Source organism: Lutra lutra, chromosome 10, assembly GCF_902655055.1.
Source record: "Lutra lutra chromosome 10, mLutLut1.2, whole genome shotgun sequence".
In the NCBI taxonomy this organism is placed as follows: Eukaryota; Metazoa; Chordata; class Mammalia; order Carnivora; family Mustelidae; genus Lutra; species Lutra lutra.
The window spans coordinates 89,471,124-89,496,636 of NC_062287.1; the positions used below are offsets into that span (position 1 = coordinate 89,471,124).

Sequence of the window (25,513 nt, forward strand, 5' to 3'; positions counted from 1 at the left end):
TTACCACCTTACTATGCAGGAAAATTTCTTATACCATATAGATGTTGATGCACTAAAATGAATAATTCAAGGTCATTTGGGGGAGCTGAGAGTGGTCAGACTTCATATATGTAGCAGTGGTACAATAAGGATCTTATTAGACAGTAAAGAATATTTTATAATAGGTTTCTAATTAAAGAACATATCTAAATAAAATCACTCAACAAGTACATAAAGTCAATTTAGAGATCTGGAATGAAAAGTTCCTGGTACTATGTTATTCCCACCAAAGTTTTTGTTTTACTTTTTTTTTTTCCTGTAAGGAATTTGAATACCTGAATACTTACCCCAATACTTGAGCAACTTAAAAGCTCTTTTTTTTTCTTTTCAAATGATAATTACAAAGCACTATTTAGTTTTTGTTTTTTGTTTTGTTTTGTTTTGTTTGTTTTGAGTTTGGAAGTCTTTAAAACAAGCTATTTAGCACTTTAGAATTGTGGGTTGATTCAGAATGTTTACCACAATATAATAGTTATGAACATTTTTCCAGTGAGAACATATTGCTCATCCTTTAAAGAGAGCTTTAAATATAATATATAGCACATGCTGTTAGCGTGTTAGCATGATCAGACATGAATGAGCCTAGTCTAAATCTTCATTCGAATAAATAACTGTGAACTTGGATAAAAGCTGAGCCTCATACTCTTTATCTGAATAATACAGAAGATAACAGCCAGTACTTGTACTTAACTCACAGGAAGTATGATAGTTTATTAGAAAATTCAGATAAAGTAGTTGCTAGGCAATGCAGGCTATCAGATATAATGGTTAAGCATACACGGCTTATAGTCAGAATGACTGGATTCAAATCCTAGCCCTGCTACTTACTAGAATGTGAGATCTTGAGCAAGCTATGCAACCTTGCATGGATAACTTTGCAAGCCATATAACCTTGGCTTCTTGAAATGCAGGTAATCTTAATACCTATATTGCAGAGTTCTTTTGAGGATGAAGTGTTTCTATCCATAGAAGTCACTTAAAATAATGACTAGCACAGAGGAGGTACTCAAAGGATATCAGGCTGTGTTTATTAAAACAATGTATTTTCAACCTTTATTGTAAATAGTGTTAAATCTTTATCTGATGCCTTGCTGGATAGGTATGATTATCTCCATGTGACATAGTGATTCACAGAGCAGGAGTAAATAAAGATGGGAAGGATTTGAAAGGTTAAGACGGGTCACAACTAAGACAATATGTGTAGGTCAGCCCTTGGAAATGGAAAACAAGTAGAGAAAGAAGATCTTTGAGTAGAAGGAATTGCCTACCATAATAAAAGTTGCTATTGATATTAAACTTCTCCAAGGGGAGGTAGGATTTCTAGGATTAGTGCTCATGAAATACATACAGAGAATGATTTTGATGCTCTGTTGTTCTTCTAGAACAAAAAGAATAAAGCCTTAGGTGAGCAGGTAAATCAACCAATCTCTAAGTGTCATTATTTCTAATTAACTTAAGAGCAACAAGAGGATATTTGGAAAATTTTGAATGTCAAAGAGAAATATGGGCAAATTATAGAATATTACTTAATTTATATTTTTTATAAATAAGTGAAGTTTCCAAAACATGGTGAGAAAATGGTCTCACCTTCTAAGAGGTGGTGGGAAGGAAGTAGTTGAGGAGATTCAGGAAGATAAACAAAATACAGCAAATAATTGGGAAAATGCAGTTTTTTCATCATGAGATAGAGTAATATAGTAGAAAAAACAAATTGTAGCTAAATACTTCTAGGTTCAAATTCTGGGTAAATTACCTTAGGTAAATTACCTTAGTTTTCTGATATATAGTTTATTATAAAATATGGATATATATTCAGGTATGATTAAATGTATTAATATGATTACATTAAATGTATTCAGATAAATGGTTAAATGTATTAGTATGTATCAAGTATTGAGCCCAGTGATTGAAACATAGTTGGTCTTAAATGCATTAGTTTTGGGGCACCTGGGTGGCTCAGTGGGTTAAAGGCTCTGCCTTCGGCTCAGGTCATGATCCCAGGGTCCTGGGATCAAGCCCCTCATCTGGCTCTCTGCTCAGCAGGGAGCCTGCTTCCTCCTCTCTCTCTGCCTGCTTCTCTGCCTACTTGTGATCTCTGTCCGTCAAATAAATAAATAAAATCTTAAAAAAAATGCAGTAGTTTCTTCCATCCCTCTTACATGCTTTAAACAACAAAATACTATTGTTGGCAAAGAGAATAGAAGGAAAACACTAATCTCTCTCTGGTCTTGGGATTCTATTTTATGAGTCTGTCCAGTCCCTAACTTGCTATCATGAAGCGGCAATGCGGGTCTTCCTGGCTGATGTCAGAATAAGAGCTGGTGGCATCTGCGGGAACTTGGCCGTAATATATATCTGCCAACTTGGATTGCCACGGTCTCTGTCAGCTTTGGCATGGCAGCTAAAAGAGGCCTTTTTCTTCTCAGCTGGGCTCTTTTCAACAGTTTTGCTCTGGGTTAAGTTCCTCCTCCCTTTTCACCATCGGACTGATAATTTCTTCTCTGCCTCAACTCTTGTTACTTACATTTCCATAATGTTGGATAACAGCAGACCACATAAGAACATTTTGATGTACAGCCAAATATATATATATATATATATATATATATATATATATATGTATAGTAATCTCACTGAGTGACATTTGCACGGCAGAACTGCACTGCTGTTGATAAATAATACATGGTATTACATTTTATACACTGAGGCAGAAGAATTAGAAATGGGGAAAGAAAAAGCTCTATTCAGTTATTTCCTTCCAATCATGGCCTGCTATGATGCACTGCTGAGTGCTGCACATGTTTTAAAATGAATACACAAGATGTACAGATTTTGTATTTCTTTCAGATTATTATACAAAATGTATTCATAAAAATGCCAGTACAGACCATAGGCTATATCTTGATACATTGATGTAGGATCATATGATGATAAGGATAGTTGCCAGGCAATGTATCTGCTTGTTCTCATACATGAATGGCAGGTACATAGAATAAATATCTTCACTTTTCATTGCAATACCTATGGCAGCATCACTGAGTGACCGTAACATGCTTTTAGACTAAATCCAGAGGAAGCTGCGACAAAAATGCCATGTTAACACAGTGCCCAGGTAGCACCTACCAAATGGTACTGGCAAAGTTAGACTTCTTTGCTATACCCGATGCACAAAGTTAGAGGATGTGGAAGAGTACAGGAGCCTGTCAGTCAGACAGCAACAGGTCCATAGTCAATATTCCCTCAGTGTGAAAACAGTAAATGGACATTTAAAATCCAGGAAACATCTATCCATTTCTTCTCATTTTGTCACACTGTGAATAATTTCCCAATGGTGTGCTTACATGTCACCTAGTTTAGTTAATAACTTTATTGAGTCGCTATAATTTTAGAGATGTCAGTCAAACACCTGCCATGACAACATCCCCTTCAAAATCTCCAAACTAAGTTTATTTCTGCATATTCATGGCAGTAGTTTTCTGTTTGGGATGCCATACCAAAAACCTCTCAAGTCATCAAGATCTTAACATGCTGGTACATTTGTATAAATTTGTTCCAGAGTAAATTATTGTGTGTTTAAATCAATTCTCACTATTATTTCATCATATCAATTTCCAGCGCCTAGGAAGAGTTAAATGTGCACAAATGAGTAGGAATTTGGTGGGAAGAATTGGTAAGAGAGAGCTAAAGACTGGTGTCAACCTTGAGTGCGTCATTTGCTCTAAACACTTTACAAATATATCCCTAAATCTTATACAACTTGGGGCCATGTTTAAAAAGAACAGAAAATTATAAATTCACATGTAGGTATGGGATATGTGAAGGGACCTATGCAAACAAAGATACCTGAATCTTAAGCACCATTAACTTTATGATAAATCTGTCCTTGATCCTAGAAAGCTAGAAGAAAAATAGTTATTCACATATACATCTGTAATGGAATAAGAGTTGAGACTTTTATTGTTATCCTGGGGTTTAGGTTCTGCCCCCTAAGTTGAGTAAATTGAAAGTGTTTCCACATTTTAACAAGAAGAACTACAAATATCTCTGTTGGGCTAATTGAAGAAGCCTCTAAATTTACCATATAGAAAACACCTACTTTCTACATATGAGCAAAATAGAGGAATATTCCAAAGAAATTTCCTTGAAGAGAATACATGAGCCAGGTTTTGTGCACTTTCCTTTCATTCCTATTAGTGAAGGGCTGTGTTTTCTCTTGTTTCAGGCCAAGTGATTTAGGGCCAAATGAAAAACGCTCAGAGATTGGCTCGTCTATAACAGGGGAGACTAGCAACTCACATTGTGGCCACACTGAAAAAATTATGAAGATAGCTTCTACTAGAATTAAGTGCAAGAAAAATCTTGAGAGTAAGAATACTTCCTCCCTGCCTGAGAAAATCTAAAGGAATTAAAGCTAGCTGGCGTATCTTCTGATGGTAGGGGAAGGAGAGAAAGTTCTACAGGAAATGGTCTTCCCTTTGAGATTTTGGTAAGATGGGGGATGCGTGTGTTTCTCATGTAAGCTCAATAGATGGGATTATCATATTGTAAGAGCTCTGGTGTTGAGCTGAAGGTAACATGGGGAGAGAGACTGGGGAGTTTGAGTGAGGTCACCATGTAGTACATCACCAATGTTAGAATGGTGGAGAGTGAAGGCTCCAGTGAAAATCCTCTAATGCACATTCATAGAAAAACCAACATTGAGATCTTTGACTCTATGATCATCAGAGGACTACAACCAGTATTAATGAAGTAGAAAGAATTTGTTCATTTCCTTCTCATTCTTTTCTCTCCTCTCCCTTACCTAACAAAGTCTGTCGAGTGGAAAGATGCCATGCCAAAATCCTTTCTGGTTGCTGGTTCCCAAACATTTGGTCAATCTTGAGCTGCGGTAGGGGAAAATGTTTGAGTAGTGGGAGAGGCTTGTTTTGACTGATTACACTAGACTTTTCAAATGACAAAAAATAATACTCTTCTGACACCCAGAAATTATCAGAAAAACAATCTATCTGTCAAAGATATCCAGGAGAGGGAATAGAGATCTCAGAGCATATTTGAAGGCCCTGGTGATTAAAAAGAGGAAAAAAAAAAAGAAAAAGAAAAAAGAAAAGAAATTGTTCTCTGACTATATCCTATCAAGTTCAATATATTTACTAAACCTATTAGACATCCTTGTTTACTTTTATAAAATGTTTTCTATAGCCACACAGCATTCAGTTGCATCCAGTTTTCTTCTCTAGTGGAGCTATGCTCTGTTGTCATGCTGTTATGATAAAAAATCATTATATAAATATAGCCTTGTAAGAGTTACTATTGGAACTAAAATATGTGAAATTTTAGAGTGTTTTAGTCACTGTGTGAAGCAAATCTTCTAAAAGTCCTTCCATTAAGGAATTGAAGAAGTACCCCTTTTCTCCAGTACATTAAGAAATGATTAAATTTGCTGATGACACCAAGTTTTGTTCCTTTTTCTCACCTTAACTGTTGCAAGTTTTGCCATTTTCACCAGATTTATATTACTGTGAGTTCCCAGAGATTTCAGGTATCCTGGAGGTTAGTCTTATACCCAGAAGGCCGTGTAGGAAGGGATTCTGTTAACCACAACAGAAGAATCTATTTTATGACGGAGTTCCAAAAATGTTTACTACTGTTTATTGTTCATACATGTGAGCAGCATTATGGAAATATAGCTTCTTATCAGTTGATATTTTTGATTCTTCATTCATTCAAGGAAAACCAGTTATTCAACACTTTGGTTTTCTACTTCAAATTTCAATTTTTTAAAACACAAAAAGCAAAGTGGTAACTGTTATCCTGTAGTGTCATGAATTTTGCGTGCATTTAAATATTCCAAGGAGAAATATTTTATTACCATTAAAAAAAAAAAAAAAACCTTAAAATTTGACTTTATGAGGCATCAGGATGATTGTTACAAAGATGATGTTGATCTACCCACAATACTTTAACTGATACTTTCATGGACACTTTATTCATTAAAATTTCATTTGGGTGTATTACCCGACTTTATCCTCACGGCAACTTGATACATAGATGTAGTTGGTCTTGGATACCTTTTATACATTTGACATTTGATTGAAGTTTAGATAAAATTTTTTGAAAAATGTGTAAGCTATATTTAACTAGAAAATATGTAAATTATATGTAACTAGAAAATAATAGAGCTATTTCTAATAGTAAATCCAATGGTCTCCCAAAACTGAATCCTATACCCCCTCCATTTCATAATCACAATTGTACCTGCCCTTGACAAACTTGCTTTAAATGAGGAAGATTAAGCAAGAACCACACTTACACTCAAAGCCAGCTATTAACTAAAGGTTATTGAGATTTATAAAAAAAGAAGAAAAAAAAATCTGGATAAGTGTTGGTGATCTTTGGTAGTAGAGATGAGAGAAAGTTTTGTAGCATTTAAACTAAGCCTTGATGAATATGTTTGATTTCTTAAAAGTGAAGGATCAACAAGTAACATTTTCCTGCTACAGAACAGTGAGGTAAAGGTTAGGAAAACTTGTTTTCCAAATCTGGGGATAGAACATTAGAATTTGGACTGTTTAAATTAGCTGGAATCTGCAGGGCATACATTGAAAAAGAGCTGTACAGAGTGAGTACTTCAGAGGTCTCTAAGGCCATTCATTGTGGATTTTGGCCATGAACTAGGCTATACATGCACAAGGTGAGATTCCCTTCTGGCCACAGCCCAGTAGATATCGTCTGCTATGAGACTGAAAGCTGAATGACGACATTAAAGGTCCTGCAGGGCTGGAAATAGAGGTTGTGCCATTCTGAGCGATATTGACGTTGCAGCCCAAGCAGAATGGAAAGACCACACTGAGTACCTTGGACATACAATGCAGGTCTTAGAAAGGTCCTTAGTAGTGAGGATCCCTTACTCCATTAAGAAAATTCTCTAAGGCCAAGTTTTAAATAGCAATAGGTCTGTTCTAACAGAATATAACCAAGCCTTGCAGGATCAAAAGGACCAGTCAGTAATTTAACTACCTGTGCAAAGAGTGAAAATATTTTTTAAAAGGTGACATAAGTTAGGCTCCCTTCAATATATGATGTGATGTGAAGCATAAAATTTTAAAAAATTAGTGGATAACCAAAGAAGCAGGAAAATGTAACTCAATGCCAATTTTAAAAGTAATGAACATGAATTGTGGAATTAACATACAAAGACTTTAAAGCAGTTATTAATATATTTAAAGACCTGAAATAAAAAGTAATTGTGGTTACAAAGGGTGAACAGATGGCAAGAGTCTGAATAGTAATAGAAGATAATAAAAAACTAAATAGAAATTCTAGAATTGAAAACTATATCTGAAAAGAAATTAAATGATGAAATTATTAGAACCAGAGTCAGGAAAAGGAAGGGATATTAAACTTGAGACAGATTTAATACAAATTATTCAACCTGAAGAATACTGCAGAAAATGTTGGGAAAAAAATGAACCAACCAAACATTGACTCAGTGACCTGTAGTTAATTCTGAACAAGGTAACCTAGTATAATTTAAGTCCTGGAAGATGAGAAATGGAATGGTCAATGGAAATATTTGAAAATCTAATTGCTGGCATTTCCCTAAATTCATAGGAAATGTCAAGTTATATATGAAGACTTGCTGATTTCTAATCCCAAGAAGGGTAAACACAAAGAAAACTCATGTCATAATGTACCATACTTAAACTGCTGAAAACTGAAAATAGAAAAATCTTAAAAGCAGATAGAGAAAAAGAAACATTAGATATAGAAAAGAACATTATGAAGATTACTGACTTCCCTTTGGAAACGAAGGATGTAGAAGTCAACAGCCCAACATCTTTAAAGTGCTGAATGTTAAACAACAGTCCATTTAAAATTCTACAAGCAATGAAAATACTCCTTAAGAATAGAAAAAGAGATTTCAGATAAATGACAGCTACAATTACACTACTGGTTATTTACCCCAAAGATACAGATGTAGTGACAAGAAAGGCCATCTGTGCCCCAGTGTTCACAGCAGCAATGGTCACAGTCACCAAACTGTGGAAAGAACCAAGATGCCCTTCAACAGATGAATGGATAAAGAAGATATGGTCCATATATACAATGGAGTATTATGCCTCCACCAGAAAGGATGAATATCCAACTTTTGTATCAACATGGACAGGACAGGAAGAGATTATGCTGAGTGAAGTAAGTCAAACAGAGAGACAATTACCATATGGTTTCACTTACTTGTGGAGCATAAGGAGTAACACGGAGGACATTGGGAGATGGAGAGGAGAAGTGAGTTAGGGAAAATTGGAGGGGGAGACAAACCATGAGAGACTGTGGACTATGAGAAACAAATTGAAGGTTTTGGAGGTGAGGGGTTTAGGAAGGTGGGTGAGGCTGGTGGTGGGTATTATGGAGGGCACGTATTGCATGGAACACTGGGTGTAGTACATAAACAATGAACTCTGGAATACTGAAAAGAAATAAGATTTTTAAAAAATGACAGCTGAGAAAAATTATCACTAGCACACGTGCTTTCTAGGAAATGCGGATGTTTTTGAGACTGAAGAGAAAAAACAAATGGGAAATTTAGATCTTCCAGATGGAAAAAAACAGAAGATGGTAAATATGTGGACAGATAAAATTCATTTTTTCTTTTAATTTTTATAAAGAAAACTGGCTATCTAAATCAAAAGTGTATTTCATAAGCAGGTATAAAATATATTACAACCATAACACCAAGAATGGGAAGATAATGAGATTTCATTATTGTTCTATCATTTTATTTGTAGTTGCACAATACTGAATCTAGGAAAACTTGGTAAGTTAAGATACATATCATTACCTCTAGAAAAACAATTAAAAATGTATAAAGAGATATAGCTAAAAAGTCTATAAAGAAGATTAAATAGTAAAAGTTATTAACTCCAAAGAAGTCAGGAAAGGAGAATGAGAAAAACAAAACTAGATAATACCACTACAGAACCCATTGCAATTAGCTGAATTAAACCAAAAGTAAGAATAATGACACTAAGTGTAAATAGACTAAACATTCTGAGTAAAAGGTAGAGATGGTCAGACTAGATTAAAAAAAAAAAAAAAAAAGGGGTGCCTGGGTGGCTCAGTGGGTTAAGCCGCTGCCTTCGGCTCAGGTCATGATCCCAGGTCCTGGGTTCGAGCCCCACATCGGGCTTTCTGCTCAGCAGGGAGCCTGCTTCCTCCTGTCTCTCTGCCTGCCTCTCTGCTTACTTGTGATTTCTTTCTGTCAAATAAATAAATAAAATCTTAAAAAAAAAAAAAGCAAGATCCAACCATCTTGTGGTTGCAAGACTTAGTATATACTTTATATACAAAGAAATAATTAGGTTAAATGTAAAAGGATGGAACTGCACACTAAGTGAACACTAAACATAAGAAACATGGTATGGTTGTATCAATATCAGACAAAGCTGACTTAAAGAGTATAACAAAAGATAAATAGGAACCTATCAGTCTTAAAACAGTTCATTCATCAAGAAATATGTAGAGCCTATGGGTGTATGGGTGGATCAGTTGGTTAAATGTCTGCCTTTGGCTCAGGTCATGATCCCAGGGTCCTGATATTGAGCCCTGCATTAAGCTCCCTGCTTGGCGGGGAGCCTGCTTCTCCTTCTCCCTACTACTTGTGTTCTCTTTCTCTCTCAAATAAATAAATAAAAATCTTAAAAAAAAAAAAAAGAAATATGTAGAGCCTAAATCTCCATAAATCTAGTAACAGAACTATAAGATACCTTATATACTATAAGCTATATCTGGACAGAACTAGATGGATAATTAGACCAATGCAGATTTTAATATCCTTTTATTAGTAGTGAATAGGAAACTTAAATAAAAATATCAGTAGTGATACATAGAAACAGAAGATTTAGTGATTTTTAGTGACAAATTAAACATGAAATCACATAACTTGATTGAATTTATATAAAGTCAAGCTTAATAATTGTAAAACACATGTTCTTTTCAAGTGAATATGTGAAATAGCATGATGGGCCATATACTGGACCATAACATGAGTCAAAATATAGTCCAAAGTTATCTGGTCTGCCTGGGATAGTTCTGTTAATACAACATTAGGCCACTATATATCAGATCCATCAGACTGAGGAGAAATTGCCAAGTATGCTAGGTCTTGATAAGAAGTGTACAATCTTTAGGATAGAAAATAAACTCTGAAGATTCAACAGCTTACCACATCGGTCAATTTTTCTAGGGCCCCAGTGGTATGGGGCATGCCAACATATCCCCTCCAAAGTAAAAGGACACCTTTCACTGGCTGACAGAGTAGGGGCTAAATTCACAAGTAAGCAAAGTAGGTTAGCCGGTTGACATCAGTTTTTTCTTTTCTTTTTTTTTTTTTAATTGGCCACCTCAGTGCTGCCACAATGGGCACATGAGAGAGCAGTCATGACGGCAGGAATGGATACTTTACAAAGACCTAGTGGCATAGGCTTCAGGACCCAGTTAGCTATTGCTGCTGCTTAAATACCTAACTGTCATTAACAGAAACCTGCACTTAGATCCCAAAATGGTACATTCCCTTAATGTACCATTAGGTACATTAGGTATGGTCACTTGATTGCTTTGGAAAAGACAGTGATTCATCTTGATTAGAATCTGCACATATTCCGGGATCGGGGTTTTTTTTTTCTTCCCTTGAAGTTTTCCCTAGCACCATTTTCTGAGGATGTATGTTTTGGTTCACTTATGAGATTACACATAAAATTGCAATAGACTAACAGACCTGCTTTATAGCTACATTAGTTACCAACTGCTGCATAAAAATGCCCCCAAATTTAAGTACCTAATGATAAATGAAAGCAGAAATACACCATACTAAAACCCATAGAATATAACAAAAGTAGTTCCAAGAGGAAATTTCATAGCAATACAGGCCTACCTCAAGAAACAAACAGACAAACAAATCTCAAGTTAACTTCACATCTAAAAGAACTACAAAAAGAACATACAAAGCTTAAAATATACACATTTATTACATAATTTCTTTGGGTCAAGAGTCTGGGAATGGCTTAGTTGGATAGTTAGGCTGGCTACAATTATATTCAACATGTCAGCTGGGGCTGCAGTCATCTGAAAGATTGATAGTATTTGGAGATCCGTTGCCAATTTATCTCACCCACAGACCTGGCCAATAAGTGCTTGTTCTTTGTAGAGGATCCCAGTTCTTTATCACTTAGAGCCTTATATAAGGCTGCTTGAGTTTTTAATTAAAAAAAAAATTATATTTTATTTTATTTTATGAAGACAATTGAATATTTCATCTGGATCCAGAGTGTTAGGGCTACTTAAGAGCTTGACAAATGCTTCCCTTGGAGCAAAGGGTCTAGTAGGGAGCAAGGCAGATGAGGAATGTTATATGAAATATCTCTGAAAATCACACACTATCATATCCACAATGTCCTATTATTTATAGAAATTAGCCCCATTTGGTATAACAGAAGACTACACAAAAGGATGTGTACATGGAAATAAGAATCAATATATACCCTTTTGGAAGTTGGCCTTCATAAGAGCCAATATGGTGAGGAAGTGGCCACATACTATGGGAGCCATTGGTTTGTCACTTACAATATTCCACAGAATTATAGGTCCACAGTTGTGGAGTGATGGATGGAATGGTCTTTTGAAGGCACAGCTGAGGTTCCCACTTTGAGATCTTATGTTACAAAAATAGTGCCCATCCAGCTATGATGCAGTGCATACCTTAGTTCAATGGCCTTATATGGTGCTTCCCAAATAAGTAGAATGCATTGGTTTGGTTATCAAAGTATAGAAGTGGTAGTAGCCCCATTTGTCCTCAGTCTCAGTATTTAGTGAATTTGTACTTCATGTTTCCACACATCTTGCTTTTCTGAGTCTCTTTTGAAGAGACTGTATCTTTTGAAAAGACTTTCTATTCCTCTGAATTGTTTTGGTCAAAATCAGTTCACTCAATGTGTGGTGCTCTTTCTAGTCTCTCAGAGCCATTCAACTGATGATCTGTGTGTCTATCCTTATACCAAGGATTTTGATTGCTGGCTTATGGAGTAAAACTTGAAACCAAACAATGTATCTTTGTCTTCCACAAATTGGCCATTCTAGATCCTATGCATTTTCATACAAATTTTTAGAATCAACTTGTCAATTTCACCAGCTATCACTTTGGATTTTATTAAGATTGAACTGAATCTACAGATCAGCTGGAGAAAATGGACATCTGTCTTAGGTTGGATTCTTTGTGATATGGGCTCTGACACAGATATTTGCATCCAAAAGGGTATTGGTGAGTTCTCTTGAGAATAATGATTCTTTAGGGATAGAAAAGCAGGTCTGGACAATGTAATAAATTCACCCTTGACACACAGTCATCAGAGGCCTCAGTCAATTGCATGGGGAGCTCTGAAACAGGAACAGATACTAAGAATTGCTTGTGACAGGTACCACATCATATTAGGTTCACATTATTGCCACACAAACACTGAAGGAGTTGTCAGAATAATAATTACAAAATAGAATAATATGAATTAGAACTAATAAATACTGAGTAGATGTTTGTAACTACAATTTTTTAAAAAAACCTTTACTTCCACATTGGTAAAAAAAAAAAATAAGTTAATCAACTATTAAGGACTAACCATCATTTAACCAATTTTGCAATGTACTTCTGTTTCAAACTTCTATTTCTTCTATTTCTTTTTTCAGATGTCAGTCCTCTTTTTAGCCATATGAGAACTGACTACTGACACATAAGTTTGCAGCTGTTTATGAGTTTGCATTTTCATTTTCAGCATAAATTTTCTTATTCTGTTTTATCAAGATTCCAGGAGAATAAAATATACCATTTCTTTTCCAAACAGGATAAAAATGTATTGAGTTCAAATGGTTTAGAAGGGATTTACCAGGGAGATAATCACATAGTGTGTTTTATGTTTTCCTATAAAGTCTCTGGTCACATCATATTAGGGCAAAGTACCTACTCAGCATTAGTAAAAGTTTGATGTTGTCACTTTAGGCATTATTATAGAATCTGGTAGATAGAATGGTATTTCCCCCAGAGAGCAATCCATTTCAAGGACTGCATCATTGATGATTTATTTCCATTCACGGTGGTGGTGGTGGTGATTGCACCCAGGGCTTGCTTATTTTCACTTATCATAGTTAGAGGGGAGGCGTTCTCTTTGCTCCTGTAATTGGAAAACATCCTGACACTCATTCTTAAATGCTGAAACTCAGATATTACATCCTTCGTTAAGTTGTCACTTTATCTCTTCTCCAGCGTTTCTCTCTCATGAATTCCAATATATTTGTTGATAAATTGCTTTATACCTTATAAATTGGTTGTAGGCATCATATACTGGGAATGTTGTTTTCTAATTATTATTCTCTCTGATGCTTAGGAAAAATACTACAGTGTGTCAATGAATTAATCTTATCCAAAGAAGCTATGTGGAGACAATATAGAAGAAGAAAAATATAAACTGGTTTGATAGAGTACAGTTTTTCCCCCAAGCAATATGTCAAAAATCTTGGGGCTGATATTTTTAAATTGAATCTATTATGATAGTAAAGCTGGTTAGAAATACGTGATAGAGGGTAGGGAGTCCTGATGGAAGATTATAGAAGGAAAAATTAGTATTTGGTGAAATAAATCATTTGTATTTATTTATTTATTTATTAAAAAGTAAAAAAAAAAAGATTTTATTTATTTATTTATTTGTCAGAGAGACAGAGATCATAAGTAGGCAGAGAGGCAGGCAGAGGGAGAAGCAGGCTCCCCACTGAGCAAGGAGCCCAGTGCGGGACTCAATCCCAGGACCCTGAGATCATGACCCGAGCTGAAGGCAGTGGCTTAACCGACTGAGCCACCCAGGTGACCCATCCAGTTTGTATTTTAATGCAGAATATAGCAAACAATATCTATTTATCGCAATATATTTAAATGTACTCTAATCAAATGATGTAAGGTTAAAGGTTAAAATGTTTTCAGGTATCTGGAAATGCAACATTAGCCTTTTTTTTCCCCCAGGTAAAGATCTTTTCTGTAGCCATTTCATTAAATGCCTAGAGAACAGTTGAATCTTAACAGATTCGCTACACTTAAACTAGAAGGCTGAATCTCTAGCAGTGGCTGTGTCTCTCCATGAGTAGAACTTCTGGTCCCTGACCTTCCTCCACAGTATTGGGCTCAATGAATTGTAGAAACTATTTTGTCCACTTGCCCGTTCATTCATCAGCATAAAAACCTCTTCTTGCTTTTGCTAACCATGCCTTGTGCATTCTATTAATCTTCCCTACACCTCTGTAATTATTCTGTACGTTAATGTCTTTTCAATACTTGCCTTGTGTATCCTTCCGAGACCCTAAATCAGAATCCAATTTTACTTTATCTGCATAGAGTATATATCCTGTTGAAAACATTCTCCAACCCGAAGGGGGTATGTTTCCACATTCCATGTTCTCATTCTCTCTAACTTCTCTCTCCCTGAAAATATCAACATGGGAGCTACTTTTTATCCAGTTTCATTTCTTATGGAAAGAGACCTCGGGGCCAGAATTTGAATCAGTGTGTCACTTAAAGTTGGAAAACTGGTAGACTCACCACAAACTCTAAATTAGCAGCATGTCACTTATATTAAAATATGCTGAAATAAAAGTTGTAGTTACATGAGAAAAGTTCTGATGAATAAACAAAAGCTCGTGGAATCCCCAGAATATGACAACTGAACCCTAGCAGTTTCTTAATCTTTGAAGATTGCAGGTCTGAGCATAAAAACCATTGTCTCTCAGTTACTTATTGCTGTCCATGCTTGCCTATGAAATGTAAAGGTTTCACCAATTTAGTATTTATTAACCATTAAATTTTTAGATAACTTAAAGATGGGGTCTTTAAAAGAGTTCCTTTCTAAAGGAAGTTGGATCTTCTATTCTGCCTCCTACTAAAGCACCTGTAAGTGTAGCAAGTGTTGCAAGTAACAAGAGTAACTTGCTTCCCACCCTAAACTGTCAGTGGTGACTCTTTTCAAAAGTCACTGTGGATCTACTTAGTTGCTAAAGGGAGCCATGGATTTTCCTTGTCTTCTTGGATTTGTTATTAGCCTGCTCCTTCGCTTTCATGAAACTATCTCCCCTCTTTCCTATCAACTTGCTTATCTTGATTCTATTCCTTTTTACTGTTATCCCCATACAAATTTCACTTTTTCTTGCTCCTTTCTACCCTTCCACTGCATAGTTTGGACTTTGTCCAAACTTACATTTTCAACTACTACCTCGCCTTGACTTCTTTTTTTTTTTTTTAAATATTTTATTTATTTATTCGACAGAGAGAGAGATCACAAGTAGACAGAGAGGCAGGCAGAGAGAGAGGAGGAAGCAGGCTCCCAGGTGAGCAGAGAGCCCGATGCGGGGCTCGATCCCAGGAACCTGGGATCATGACCTGAGCTGAAGGCAGAGGCTCAACCCACTGAGCCACCCAGGTGCCCCCCCTCTCCTTGACTTCTAACCTCATGGGAATGACTCCCAAGAAAATAGTTACCATGGTTAAGTCTTGAACTCCGATCTTGCATTTCTGTCTGCTGGACATCTATTTTTGATCATCAGATAACTTCAGTATAAATTCGTAAGGTAAAAGGATCCCATTGTAGCCTCTCACCACTGAAATAAAAACTTAATTCCCTTTCTGACTGCTTAAGTTACACACATGTCGTGCGAAGGTGGAAAAATTACGGTCCATGGGGCCAAACCCAGCCTGCTACCTGTTTTTGTATAGCATATGAGCAAAGAATATTTGTTATATTTCAAATAGTTGAAAAAAATTACGGGGAGACTAATAAATATCATGACATGTGAAGTTTTTATGAAATTAAACTTGCATCTACAAGTAATGTTTTATTGGAATATGACTATGTTTTTTACATGTTTATGGCTCCTTGTGTCCTATAAGGACAGAGTTGAGCAGTGTGTCAGAGAGAACATGGGGTGCAAAGCTTAAAATGTTTAATATTTGGACCCTCCTAGAAAAAGTCTGCTGACCCCTGACTTATTGGAGGAAGCCTGAGTTTAAGAGTAGACTAATGTAGCTAAATGGAAATCTTAGATATGCCCTTTGGTAGGTGGGATTTCAGAGAAAGTTACTTAGTACTAATGAGCCTGTTTTCTTCCCTGTGAAGTTGATTGCTGACAATCAAGTTCTAAGAGGTTTATTTCATCTCGACTAAGACTATTACTGTAGGCTTTGAATTATTTTTCTTTTTTTTTTTTTTTTTTCCAAATTTCAACCTAGTGAAAATCAAATCAACCTAGTGAAATAATGATAGATAGACCTATATTATGGTCCCATCTCGGGAATATTTCCCGACATCCCTGTTGTTCAAGGCTGTTTTGGATTTAAGCGAAAGAATCTCAGCTTGAATTCACTTAGCCGGACAAACATATTATATAATTGCATATAATTTTAGAGCTTCCTTTTTAAATTTTATATATACATACACATGCAGTATATAAATAAGCGTATATGGTGTATAACATATTATCTATATAAAGTGTATTACGCATGTGGTGTTACAAAAATAACTTCTTTCAAGTGACGTTAGAAAAATTGCCTTACCATCTATACTACTTACAAAAATAGACTTCAGTTTATTTAAAGGCCTAAATGTGAAAGTTACAACTAGATGATAATAGAAAAATGTAGGAGAACTTGTGCAATTTCCATTCTTATAATTCATGAAGCAATTTGATTCTAACTCTCCCCTTGCACCTACATCAGGTCTTTATCAACACAGGAGACACTTTCTGTTCTAACAACAATTTTTAGAGCAGTAATTATAATACTCTCGAAGTTGTTTTAGATACTTTTAGCATTTTATTCCCAACCATAAGTCCCCATTTATCTAACACGAAGACAATATTTTAATTAACCCTCCATTTAAAAATTTTTATTTTATTAAGCCTCAAATTATTTGTTAGTTTCTCTGTTTTTCATCCTCCTGAATATCTTTTCTGTATTAATATAGACACACACACACACAGTCGTCTCTCTCTATGTAATGTATATAAAAATATACATTAGATGCATATATTAGACATACTATGAAATAACAGCAACAAGAAACACAACCAATAATAAATTAAATAATTGGCAACATAGATCTTAAAACAATATTTGAGTTAAGATGCTTCTCTCTCTAACTCAAAAAAAAATATTGTTTTGTAACCTTTGCATGCTGCCAATTACCTAATTGATTACTTCTTGCCGTAAGGTATTCCATAGTCTATGTCTAAAACATTTACTTACCCATATCCTTATGGTAGACATTAAGGTTGCCACCAAACTCTTTTCATTACAGAGTGTTACAGGGCCACATTTGACTTTTCATCTTACCAATTTTTGTAAGAGTATGTCTGCATGTGTGTATTTTTGTGACCCATCCTAAAATTCATATGGCATCTCAAGGGATTCCAAATAGTTAAAACAATCTTGAAAGCAGGAGCAAAGTTGGAGGTCTCACACTTCATGATTTCAAATTTACTACAAAGCTATGATAATTAAAACATTGTGGCACTGGCACAAAAACATAGATAAATAGAAGAGAAGAGGAAGCCCAGAAATAAACCCTCATATATAAGGCCATGACAATTCAATGTGGGAAGGACTGGCTTTTTAACAAACAGTCCTGGGAACAATGGCTATCCATATACAAAAGATGGAAGTTGAATCCTTATACCATATGTAAAAATTAAATCAAATTGGGTCTAATATTTATACACTTAGGTTTTTCAAATTAATATAGTTTATTAAACTATTTTTTAAATAAACTTATATTCTACATGTATAGAATATTCACAATGTTTACGGTTTATCACTTGGTATATACATGGACTGATAACTCACTCTCTTGGTCTCAAAGAGTCCAATAGGGAAGATGGGAGGGGGGACCAAACCAGTAATAATATCTGTATGTATGTGTATATTTATCATACATAGGTTATGTGAGGATAGCAATGGACTTAGATCTATGTAAGGTACTGCGGATCACAACCAAAAGGCAGTTTTAACAGCATTCTGAAAACATATAGATTATGTAATTAATGGTTCTGTCATAATATGTTTGAATTCAAAATAAATATGGAACTAACATTGTTCATGGCAACTACATAAATTGTATCATTTTAGGTTGATGTTATGTCCTCTATCATTTTACCAAGTCTATGGAATTCATTCAGAGAATGCAGAATTAATCTTTGGAAAATTTGAATAATATAATGAGTCTACAGGAAATATATTTAGGTTTTAAATTTTCAAGTTAGATTTTTATCTATTTATAGCTTGCTTAGGCTTTATTTTTTAATTAATGTCCTTTTCTTTTTCCATTTAACTTCTTCACTATAAGAAATGCTACTCTGCCCACTCCCTCCCCCCGCACAAAAAAGGCTATTTTCACCTATAACCATTTTTAATTGAATCTGTTATTGACTTAACCTGCACTTATGTGATTTCTCTTTTGTGTTTTATTCAGTAATTATAAAGGAATGATTTAAAGATGCAGGTTCTACTGAAATGTGTAAGGATGAGTGTTTTATGTAAAGGGCAGCAATCTTTGTATTTCAAGTTCCTTTTATTATACTAAAATTCAGGATTTGTTATTTAAATGAAGTTGAAAGACAACCTATTCACTGGCTGGTAATTACAGACTGAGAATTTGGAGTTCTTGAGGCTTGATCTCATTGTATACTGTTTGAATAGAATATATCAAATGAAATGTGGGGAAATGCAGAAGAAATAAAATTGCATGCACAATTAAAATACAAAGATGATGCTTGCATCTTTTGCTTCTCAGAACCTATCATGTTTCTGATATGTTACAAATGTATTGAAGAATTTGTTCAAGGTATTCAGTAGTTTACAAATGATTTAGTGAATCAGAATAAAAGCACTGTTCTAAGATACTCTCACTAACTTCAAAAAAGGAAATATCAACTCTTATAGAACTTTTAATAATAAAGTATTGTTTCAACTCTATAGTTTGGGTTATATACATTTTCTTGATGACTGTAACCAGTGTTTTCTGTGTGTTATGAAGCCAGGAGTGGGGGTGGGTAATGTTATTAAAAATCCCTTCAGCTTTTACAAAATGTTGTTATATACACTTATCAACTGTCTTATGTGGGTGTCTGGGCAAGTATTATTAGTTCTCTGACTCCCAGTTAAAATTTCTTGCATAAACTGAATTACCAATCTTTTGCTTCTGAAAAATAGAACCAACTGTGGTGGACTAATTGGAATTATCAAATGGTCTGTAAATATAGGCCCATTTGACTCCCTAGTTTGTGATTAGAAATACTTCAAAGGGAAAACAGAAAAGATTATGCTACTCAGCCGCCAAATATATTTATTGAAAAAATAGTTTATACAGTGATCAGGTGAACATTTTTAATATTAACCTGGTTTCTGATTATGCAAGATCTGTCTGAGAAGGAAAACAGTTGTCATTTTCCAAGATGGGGTGTGGGAAGATATGTTGCCACATAGATGTTCCCACAAAGAAATTAACTGGATAGAGCATGAAAGGAAAGAGAAGAGACACAAGGTTAGTGGCTTCTTTAAAGTTAGTGGGTAATGTTGGGTCCGTAATCAAAGGAGCGAGACTGATACAAAGCGAAGGTCAAGCAAAGCTTTATTTCGTGCCAAGCATCGAGAATCAAACTGACCATTCGGGGCCGTCTTTTGTAAAGAGGTGACCTCTCCCTGCCTTACAGACTAACTTTTATAGAGCAAAGGACATGTGGTTGGGCCTGGCCACACACAGATGGCCAATGAGATTGTAACACACAGAGAAAGCTGCACAGTCATGCTAGGTCACACACGGGTGGCCAATTGAATTACAATTTACCCTATAGTAACTATTTGAACTAGCCTATCACCTTGGTCAGAATTGGTGCCCAAAAGGCGCTTGAAGGGCGGGGCCCATACTCCTTGGTAGCTAGGGAGACAGTATGCGCGCCCCACTGATTGGATACCTCCACTTGGCCTGACCCACCCTTGTATTTGGGCTTTGTTACCTGGGACTGGTTTCCAGGACTTGTTTTTAAGTAAGTTCCCCTGGGGTGGGGGGTGTAGGGTCAGTTTAAGTTTTACTGCATAAACAAAATCACTGCTTAACCGGATGGAGCTGCCTTGGCTAATTAGGCCCTTACAGGTAAGAGCTGGAGTAAATTCTCCTTCAGAATTCAAACTAAACCATTTCAAGAGAGTGAGGCAAGACCACCAATTTCTCAGAGCATTTAAAAAGGTCAGAGGCTAGGGCACCTGGGTTAAGCCCACAGTGGGTTAAACCTCTGCCTTCAGCTCAGGTCATGATCTCAGGTCATGATCTCAGGGTCCTGGGATCAAGCTCCACATCCGGCTCTCTGCTCAGCAGGGAGCCTGCTTCCCTCTCTCTCTCTGCCTGCCTCTTTACCTACTTGTGATCTCTCTCTCTCTGTCAAATAAATAAATAAAATCTTTTAAAAAAAAGCTCAGAGGCAAGATAATGGAAACGATGATGGGAAGGGATGTGAGATAAGTGTACATGTGTTTGGGGACATCAGTAGAGCAGGACCTTTGGAGTGACATTGACCTAGATTTAAATGCTAGACCATCCACTTTTCAGTGATGTGAATGTCACAGCAGGTCAGTTTTCAAATCAAGCCAAACATAAAATTCTAAAGTGATATGCCAGAGCAATATTAAGTTTTCAAGGGAAATATTTACAAACAAGTTCAGGGTTCTAGAACGTCCCCAAGGACATAAACACATTGAGAGAGAGGACAGAGAGAGGATACATGAGGGCTCTTTCTGTGGAGAGAGTTTTGTGTGTTTTGTGAGTTTCTGCCACTCCAAAGCAGAGCTATGAAGGTACCTGTCCCCAACCTTAATTCTGTCGAAATGGACTTCTATGGGACCCCTTGGAGTGCGAGGTATATGTGTTTCCTAAAATTGTAGGGGAGTAATACAATGGACTCTTATTGAAGAATATAAAGGCAAGAGGCTGTAGTATCAGCCTGAGACAGGAGAAAGAGACTGCGAGAGAGAGAGATGAGTGATGCCAGGGACAAGGAGGTAAAAGTACCAGTATCAGATGTGCGTTTATGACTTGGAGAAAGAGCCAGTGTGAAGTCATTTAAACACTGACCAAGAGAACACAGGGAAGGATGATGGGACCCGAAGAGAGAAATCCTGAGTGGATAAGTGGATAAGCTACCACAGGCCAGGGTTTAAAGGAGGAGTGACAATCCGAAGAAAATCCTTATCCGCACGCAGTGGTGTTTCATCAGTGGTTTGGGGCAAGGTGGGGATGTGCGGGTTCCGATTTAGTCTGTGAACGCGATCAGGGAGGAAAGCGTTCTGCTCAGCACCTGCTAGGGGAAGGGGTTATTAAGCCTCCCAAAAGCAACGTCTTGTTTAACAAGAACTTGACTCTGCTTTTACCTGTCTTCCCCAACGTACCCCACTGTATACCCCACTCGGAACAAATGCATTTCTGTTTCCTGAGATTTTTAAACTCAGATGTGTATGTAACAGACGGCTGCCTTTTACTCTTTGCTGGCACCAGAAGAGCGCAGATCCACGCGGGCTGGAGAGGCAGCCCCGCCCATGCCCGAGTGGGCGTGTCCACACGAGAAGCACGTGCCTGGGCACAGCTCCACCCCCGGGAGGCCCGGGCTGCGCAGCCGCACTCATCCTTGTGAGCTTGATGTGGGGCCCTTTGCAGCGTTCAGCCAAGGAGCGTGGGCTCCAGGTGAGCCGCTGTGCGCTCGCCGCTGCAGTCTTCGGCTTCGAAAGAAAAATTCTCCAAAGGATTTTGCGGCAGTGGCTGGTAGCCTCTGGGTTACACACTTACTAATCTTGATTAAAACAGGGAACAGTGTTTACTCTAAGCCCACGCACCTGCCGGGAAGCCCCACCTTGGCTCTTCAGATCAACAAGTACGCGCTGCTTGGTGATGTCGCCTCGCTGCAGGGCCACCACATGCGAGAGCAGCTGTTTGCCCACCGTCTCTCCTGGTGCTCAACAACTTCGGCCCCCACGGCATGCACGTCAAGCTCATGGCCACCCTGTGCCAGACACGGTTCCCCTCCATCACCGTGCTCAAGGGGAACCAGGGCACCACCAAACACTGTCTTCTAATAAGCTCCACTTCCAGGGCCTGGATACCCACCATCAGAGAGCATCGAAGTCATTCCCGTGGGTGCAAGTCGTGGGATAATGAACGGTCTCCTGGAGAAATTCCCCAATAAGAGCCACCTGCATGACCTCGGTGATCTGCGAGCTGCGGATGCAGGAGTTTTCAGAGTGTGAGGCGGAGTCGAAGGTGAGCACTTGGCTGAGGTGCCGCAGGCTGTAGCCCTAGTGGCTGAGCGCCCTGTGGCTCCCGGAGATCCCATCTCGGAGGCGCTGCAGCTCAAGGCGATCTAGCAGGATGGCAGTCTCTGCATAAGAGGTTCGAGGAGCACCAGGTCACCATCAGTCAAGTAAGAGAGGCTGCGGCTCAAGGCCCAGAGGCATGACCAGCAGGCTCAGGTGGTTCAGTGCAAGTATGAATGGTAAGAGGCCCGCAAAAGGAAGAGCCTGGATGACATGAAGGGCATGGGCAGAGGCCAACGGGACAGTGATGCCCAGGACCCTGGAGGCCCACCCAGGAAGCAGAGGGGACTGACCAGCAGGAGCAGAGGAGGAGGAGGGGTGGGAGGAGAAAGGGGTAGGGTGTGCAGCTGGATATTTCTGGCAGTTGGCAGGGAGGAGGCAGTTGAGAACATGTTCCTAAAGGTAGCCAACAGGAGAGAGCCCACAGGGCCCCAAGGCTAAAAGCATCTGTACAGTGGAGGCTCCCAAAGACCATTACTAAGGGCATTTTTACACTTGGGTGAGTTGTTTTGTTTTGTTTTTAAATGGTGTCTTTCTGTTTTCATTAGGTAATAGTGCCCTTGCTGGTGGGAGGTAAAATGACAGATAGGTAGGCAAAATTAGGAGAGCAAAGAGGTCAGACATGGGTCCTAATGGCTCTCTGTTCCCCCAGAGAATTCTCCTGGATGGGACCAATGAAAAAGATAACTTTCCAGGTGCATCTAACCATGGGACCTAGAATGATCCTTATGAGTATTTAAATTATCAACTCACTAAAGGGCTCCAAAAGTCAACTGGATCTTAGGATTTAAATCCTGTTGTGCAAATTAGGATCTCTCCCAACCAGTGGCTTGTTTTTCGCTGCCAGAGAACTTTATAAAATTGAATTTCAGGGTCATGCTTAGTGTTCTATAGAAAGATTTTACTGTAGTTACAAAGTAAATGGGAAATATAATAGAAAATTCAGATAGAAAAGTGTTAAACTGTAAAATGAGGTAATTTATAAGGAAGGAGATAAACAGCTATAGGAAGATTGGGTCTGTAAAGCATTTCCAGCAAGCTATGATTAATCGTTTGTAGGGATAAATTCCTATTCTCATAAGAGAGAGTATGTGTAGTATGTGTGGAGGTCTTAAAATATATTCATGCTCCCTAAGGGAGATAAATTATACTAAGTTTAATATTGAGACAGGAATACAAAGTAGTAAATCAATAATGAGTTTATATAGAAAAATATTTTTCATTTAATTTTTATAGAAGTGTTTGCATGACCTGTGAGCAGTTATCCAGTTGGAATCACGAGTGTTTTTTACTTTTTGTACTAGTTTGCTTTTATATGTATTTATTTAAAAGATTTTATTTATTATTTGACAGAGACACAGAGAAGAAACACAAGTAGGGGGAGTGGGGGAGGGAGAAGCGGGCTTCCCACTGAGCAGGGAGCCCAATGCCAGGCTCCATCCCAGGACCCTGGGATCATGACCTGAGGTAAAGGCGGAGCTTAATGACTGAGCCACCCATTTGCCCCTTTTGTTTTGATTTTTAACTGAGCTTTAAGAGATGAGAGGATTTTAATATAATCACTTGATTATGATTAGGAAATTCATTACAGTGTTAGTGTATTAGCTGATGTTGAGTCAAATTATCTAAGGTCTTTGTTCAGTTAAAATAATATTTAATAATATTTAATTATACTGAGGAATTGCTGTTTATCAAATATTTATTGAGAACCTACTATGTACCTGGCACTGTAGAAAACAGTAGTAAAGATACAAAGGGTCTTCCTTTATGTTACTGATATTCTAGAAGGGACAAAAATTATAAACTGATAGAAAAATTAATATCTATATATTATTCAAAAGTAAGACTAAATTAAGCTTAAAGGGACATAGAGTGACTGTTTGCTATGTTAGAGGACTCAGGAGAAGTGTCCTTGAGAAGGTGTCTTCTGTCTTCAGTGAAGTGAAGGGACAAGTTATTTGATTATCCGGGGGAAGAAATTTGAGAAAAGTAACAGGAGCCTGGGATCATGACTTGAGCTGAAGGCAGCTGCTTAACTAACTGAGCCACCCAGGTGCCTAGTGTTTATATTTTTTAAGAAACACTTCCCAAAGTGGCTGTATCACTTTAATCTTCCCACAGCAGTGTATGATGGTTTCAGTTTTTTAGTATTCTCTCTGACAGGTAATATTGTCTGACTTTTTCATTATAGCCATTTTAATGGGTGTATAGTTGTGTCTCTTTATGAGTTTAGCATTTTCTTAATGATTAATAATGTAAGCGTATTTTCAAGTGCTTATTTTTTTTTTTTAAAGATTTTATTTATTTACTTGACAGACAGAGATCACAAGTAGGCAGAGAGGCAGGCAGAGAGAAAGAGAGGGAAGCATGCTCCCTGCTGAGCAGAGAGCCTGATGTGGGGCTCGATCCCAGGACCCTGGGATCATGACCTGAGCCGAAGGCAGAGGCTTTAACCCACTGAGCCACCCAGGTGCCCCTCAAGTGCTTATTATTCATCTATCTTCTTTTGTCAAGTGTCCATTCAAAGATTCATAATGTTTTGCTGATTTTTAAATTGGGTTATTTGTCTTCTTACTGAGTTGAAGGATTATTTATATATTCTGCATATAAGTTCTTTATTAGATACCTGATTTTCAGATATTTTCTCTCAGTCTGTGGCTTGACTTTTCATCTTCATGGTGGTAATTTTTTAAGCAGAAACATTTTTAATTTTGATGAAGTTCAGTTCATCAGTTAATTATTTAATGGATCATGTTTGAAGTATAAGAATTTTTTTCCCCAAAGTCAAGATCACAATGACTTTCTCATTTTCTAGAAGTTTTATAGTTTAAGTCTTATATTTAGGTCTGTGAGACTATTAGAACCATTAACATGGTTGTCTTTAGATTTATTTAGATCTTCTTAAATTCCTTTCAATAATGCTTTATATTTTTACATGTTGAAGTTATGCACTTCTTTATATAGTAAACATATTTCTGGGTATTTTATTCTTTGATGCTATCATAATAAAATTGCTTTCTTAATTTCGTTTTTGTAATATTC

At 37.1% G+C, this 25,513-nt stretch overlaps 1 pseudogene; it reads left to right on the top strand.

The window, feature by feature from the left end:
* The first annotated feature begins 2,323 nt into the window (after positions 1-2,323).
* Positions 2,324-22,405, top strand: LOC125079802 (suppressor of SWI4 1 homolog; annotated as a pseudogene).
* The last annotated feature ends 3,108 nt before the right edge of the window (positions 22,406-25,513 follow it).